This window comes from Zea mays, chromosome 4, assembly GCF_902167145.1.
Source record: "Zea mays cultivar B73 chromosome 4, Zm-B73-REFERENCE-NAM-5.0, whole genome shotgun sequence".
NCBI classification, from domain to species: domain Eukaryota; kingdom Viridiplantae; phylum Streptophyta; class Magnoliopsida; order Poales; family Poaceae; genus Zea; species Zea mays.
This window is the reverse complement of record NC_050099.1, coordinates 221278799-221284798: the sequence shown is the minus strand read 5'-3', so window position 1 is coordinate 221284798 and position 6000 is coordinate 221278799.

Genomic DNA, 6000 nt, shown 5'->3' with positions numbered 1-6000 from the left:
TACTAGGATGGAGAGAAAATAAATGATTACGCATTTTATGACTCCAAAAAGAATAGTCTTCTCCATCAAAGTGAGGAGGTTTTCCAAGTGGAATAGACAATAAATGAGCATTTGAATTGTACGGAATGTGAGAATAATTAAATGAATAATTTTGATTAATTATTTTCTTTTTCGTAGATGAGTCTTCATCGTCGTCATCCATTGGTGAAGAAGAGGAGGCGTCGTTGTCATAGTAGATGATCTTCTTGATGCACATTTTCTTATTCCCGTCCTTTCTCTTATTATTCGAACCTGAGTCCGTGACATTGTCGCCTTTTGGCTCGTTGACGTTGAGGATCTCCTTCTCATTGTCGTTGATCATGATTCTCTTGCCCTTAGGATCCATCTCTTCAGGCGATTAGTCCCTTGATGAAGAGAACGGCTCCGATACCAATTGAGAGCACCTAAAGAGGGGGTGAATAGGTAATCCTGTAAAAATAACTCAACAAAACAAACTTGGACTAATATTGAATTAGTGAAATCAAAAGCCAAGTCTGAATGAATAGAATGAGAGGAGAGAACTTCTTCACTTAATTGCTCTCACAAGGTGAGTATTAAACTTAGAGCAATTATGAAGTGAAGTGACGTGCTAGAAAGAATAGAATCACAATAAAGTGTAACAGACAGGTGACACGGTGATTTTTATCTCGTGGTTCGGTCAAGCCTAAAATGCTTGCCTATTCCATGTTGTGGCGTCCTAATGGACGAGGGTTGCACTCAATCCCTCTCAAGTGATCCAAAGATCAACTTGAATACCACAGTTTTCTTTCTTATCTCATGTTTACCCAGTTGTGAGGAATCTTCACAATTTGGAGTCTCTCACGCCTTACACAATTTGATCTCAATTGAACTCAAGAGTAAGGGGGGAGTAGAAACACACACATGAGACAAAAAATCACAGCAACACATGCTCACAAGTTGAGAGAGGAGCACAAGAAACAACACAACGGAATTACAACTCAAACCCTTGCTCGAATTTCAAACTATAAAAGCTCTAGCGTGATCGCAGTGTCTTGGTGTCTTAAAATGTTCAAAGGAAGCTTGGTGTCTAAAGATGTTCAAAGGATGCTTGGTGTAGTGCTCCATGTGCCTAGGGGTCCCTTTTATAGCCCTAAGAGACCTAGGAGCCGTTGGAGCTCCATTTGGTAGGATTTGGTTGCCTTCTGTCCACGGGTGCACCGGACTGTCCGGTGCACACTGGACAGTGAACAATGCACCGACAGAGAATCGTGTGATTGGCTGGTTTCCTGTTCTGGGGGCACCAGACTGTCCAGTGGGTAGCACCGGACCGTCCGATGCACCACGTGACTGTGGGCCCTCGGCCGACGTGACAGCTAGCCATTGGCTAGCTGACACACCGGACTGACCGGCACTCTGCGTAGATCATCCGGTGAATTATAGTCGACGCTGGCTAAAAATTTTCGAGAGCAAGCAGTTGGTTGGACCGTGCACCGGACTGTCCGGTGGGTGGCACCGGACCGTTCGGTGCAACTCAATGCAGTCCAACTTTCTCTTCTCTATTTAGAATCCCTTTTGCTCCTTTTGGATTGAGTTCATAAAGTCCCTAGCACTAATACAAATATGAGTAAGGAGTCGAACAAGAAGAAGTCTATGAGCCAGCTCCCGATCCTGTCGTTGAGGAACTCCCCGCTGCACCTGCACCTGAAGGTAAGCTCCAGTTTTATGCATAACCTTTAATATGATATTTTAGTGCAACTATTGCTTGTAGTCTTGTATTGTACACTAAGTGTAGGGATTATTTGAAACCCTAGTTGCATGAACTTAGGTTCCTTTATAAGATGAATACTAGTATGCTAGGTCGAGTAGCTGCTATGCTTATTAAGGATCTCGGTAGAAGCCGAGTGATTTTTCTAGCACTTGCGCGAGGTCATGAATTGGTTGTATCCAATTCATAATAGAATTATGATTTGTCTATGGACATGGATCCATGGGGATGCCCTGTCTATGCGGAATTGGAATAAGGATTAACGAGCGGCTACTTGTGTCAAGCGTTTGAACATACTAAACACATGTCGAGAAATATGGTAAATCGGTAAACCTAGTACCTGAGTGAACCTGCCCATGGACTTTATCCTCACTGGTCCTAGGACAGAGTCTCCCATGCTAGCGATGATGGGTACAAGTGCGGTCACTGCATGGTGGCAGCCGGGGTCAGTGGAGCATTGTATGCCAAGGCAACGAGGCCCTATTCTGTTGCCAATGAATCGATGGGGACAGTTGATGTGTGTTTAGGTTTACCTTGCAAGGTTTAAACTCGATTTGAATCGTCTGCTTCTCACAGATAATGAGACTGATTGACCCATTGTACTGCATTGAGTAAAAAGTGAAAGAGGTTTCATGAGATAAGGTGTTGATTGCATTAAATGCTTGTTACTATGTATGCTTAGAAGAGCAAACCTAGTTTAGGGAATATCATGGAACTTGAAAAAGCTAAAATTTGACATAAACTCAGCTAGTGCTTTTGGCAAACCAAACCCCTCAGCCAAACAGTTTTATGGTCTAAAGATAGAGGAGTAGACTCCTCACACTGGGTAAGTCTAGCTGAGTATTAGTATACCCAGCCTTGCTTATGACATAATTTTATAGGTCTTTTGCAAGAAATGGTTGATGGTGTGACTTGGCCAGCCACCCTGCCACCGGGTTGGATAGTCGAGCGGGATGTTGCCTCAGCAGGAGAGGATCAGAACGAGTAGTGGGCCAGGCTTCACCCTACTTCGCGGTTATCACAATTAGTTGTTATCCGCTGCACTAAAAACAATGTTTCTTACTGTTGAACTCCGATTAATGTAATAACTCAAGTACTTCATTAATCTATGGTATTATACTTTATTGCATTTCTTTGTGTGTCACCTTCGTGTGAGCAAGTGGTATTCAATCCTTGTTGAGTGGTTTTATCGGACTAGATCCGACGGACTGACAGTTATTCCGATTTAAGTGTGATGTTGTCTCTAAGGCGAGACTTAGACACTTAAGCTGAAATAATCTGGGTGATTTAGCTACACTCACCGCAATGCATAGATCTACGTGAGGCATTGGAGGCGCGCCGACTAGTATGTGTGCTTATACATGTTTAGACCATGTTTAAATAACTATTATATTTAAGACCTACCAAACCGTAGTAACGCAGGAGCAACTAGTGAGGTTTAAGTTGTTTAGTTCCCTCTGGTATGAAATATTGGCGCAGATCCGCGATATAAAGATAACAAGCACAACCGGCGCATATGTGTTCCACATCTAGCAGGGATAGGAACTCGATCTCCTTTTTTTAATTTTTACAAAGAACAAGTTTTTCAAGATACTCAACTTTTCTCAGCTTTAGATTACGTTTTACACAGGTCCTGGGTGATTCCCCTGGTCGTTAGCTTTAGATCTTGTATGTTCTCACTCATGATATATATATTGATATATCCATTCACCCATGTCATGCCCTATTCCTTTTTCTCCGTGAATCGCTTCCACCTGAGACATTGCTTCCTGGGACCAGCTTCGTCGCTTCAATATCTGAAAGCGATGTTTTGAAGCCAATGTGGATCAGCAGACCTTCCACTACCTTCACATCATCGCATCGCCTCGATATTTTTTTTCTCGAAACACACAGGAGAGCTGCGTATAATTTATATTAAGAAAGAGATAGAGGTCTGAGAACAGACCGGGTACAAACGACTCCTTACGGAGGTCGAAAACACAAATACAGAAACATACTCATCCCTTATCTATGACACAAAAATAGGCCCCCCTAGTCTTAAGGCCAAATGCCCCTAAGCCCTCTAGCCCCGGCCATACCCCACAGCGTTGCATCCTCGTGGATGTGCTGCAGGATACCTCTAGTGCTCGGAGAAGCTCCCTCGAAGACACAAGTGTTTCGATGCTTCCACAGCCACTAGGCCACAAAGATTACCAACGTGTTAAAACCTTTTTTCTTCTCTTTAGAAACCTGACCTTCGGCATTGCTCCACCAATCTTGAAAAATCATGTCCTCAGACCCAGGCGCCAGGTATTGCAGCCCCACTTTACACAACAGTTGCCACCAAATGTTTCTAGAGAACACACAAGAGAGCAAAATATGATGGACTGTTTCTTCATGTTGATCGCAAAAGAGGCATTTGTCATGGTGATCCATACCTCGCCGGGCCAATCTGTCAGTCGTCCAGCACCGGTTGAGTGAAGCTAGCCAAATGAAGAATTTACATTTTGGAGGAGCCCAACTCTTCCAAATTCTTTTAGCTGGTTCAAAAGATGTTGTACCGGTCCAAAAGCTGTTATAAGCCGTCTTAGAGGAATAGAGGCCAGAAGCGCAAGGCACCCAAATGTGGACATCAGGAACTCTTGTCTGTAAATGAACATCTTGAATCAGATCCCAAACCAGAAGGAACTCCCTGATGGCAACAACAGTCAGACCCCAGAGATATCCTGAATCCAACTATTATCAGCAAGAGCCTCCTGCACCGTACGGCCTGTCCTGACCCTCCTTGGAATACAGCTAAACAGGTAAGGGGCAAGAACTGCAATAGACTATCCTTGAATCCACCTATCCATCCAAAAGAGGGTTGTGGCACCATCCCCCACAGAAGAGTGAACCGAGGCCTGGAAGAGAGCTTCAGCATTGGGATGAACTTTTATGTCGAACTCAGTCCATGGTCTCTCTACCTGCGTTTTTCTGAGCCAGAGCCATCTCACATTAAGAGCCCAACCAAGGATTTCCAGGTTGTGAATACCCAAGCCGCCAAACTTAAGTGGTCGACACACCCTTGTCCATCCAATAGCACAATGGCCTCCCTTGATATCTTTTCTGTCCTTCCAGAGAAAACCCCTGAGAATCTTGTCAATGACTTTGATAACCCATTTAGGGCATAGAAGGACAAGAAGATGGTATATAGGAATGGCAGTGAGGACAGCCTTAACCAATGTCAGTCTTCCAGCATTGGTGATCAGGGCAGATTTCCACCCTAGCAATTTGTCAGCCACCTTGTCAATAAGTTCTTGAAAAGCAATCTTTGGAAGCTTCTTTACTGATAGAGGCAGTCCCAAATATCTACAGGGGAACTGCTGCACATTACAAGGGAAAATCTCCTGGGACATGTCAACTTGCTGCTCATTACAATGTATGGGCGTGATGCTACATTTGTTGATATTTGTGACAAGACTCGTAGCTTCCCCAAAAATCCTTAATATTTCCTTCAGCATACTGAGCTCATCTCTTTCAGGCTTTAAAAACAGCACCACATCGTCTGCATATAAGGAAATGCGTTGGCCCCTACCGCGCCTTAGAAGAGGATGCAACAAACCCAGATCTTGTGCCTTCAGAATCAACGAGTTGAGGACATCCATAACAATGATAAAGAGCATAGGGGACAGGGGGTCCCCCTGCCTAAGACCTCTTCTGTGATGAATAATATCCCCAGGCTCTCCATTAACCAAGACCCTAGTAGTGGATGAACTCAGGACCCTTGAGATTATTCCACACCACAGAGGACCAATACCCAAATGTCTAAGAACCTCAAAAAGGAAGGTCCAAGAGACAGAATCAAAAGCCTTTCCAATGTCCAACTTCAATAAGATTCTAGAAATTTTTTGCCCATAAATGGCCTTGGATGTTTGCTGCACCATGACAAAATTATCATGTATACTTCTACCTTTCACAAACGCACTTTGATTCACAGAGACCAAGTCAGGGAGCTTAGGAGCAAGTCTATTAGCAAAAATCTTGGTAACAATTTTTGCAAAATTGTGAATTAGGCTTATTGGCCTGAAATCCTTCACCTAAATGGCCTCACTCTACTTTGGCAACAAAGTAACATAGGCCGAGTTGAGCAGATATAATCTAGAAGCATCCCCCTGCCAAACTTTCTTCAAGGCTAACATAAAATCCATTTTGATGATAGGCCAAACCTTTTTGTAAAATCTACCTGTGTACCCATCTGGCCCCGGGGCCTTGTCAGA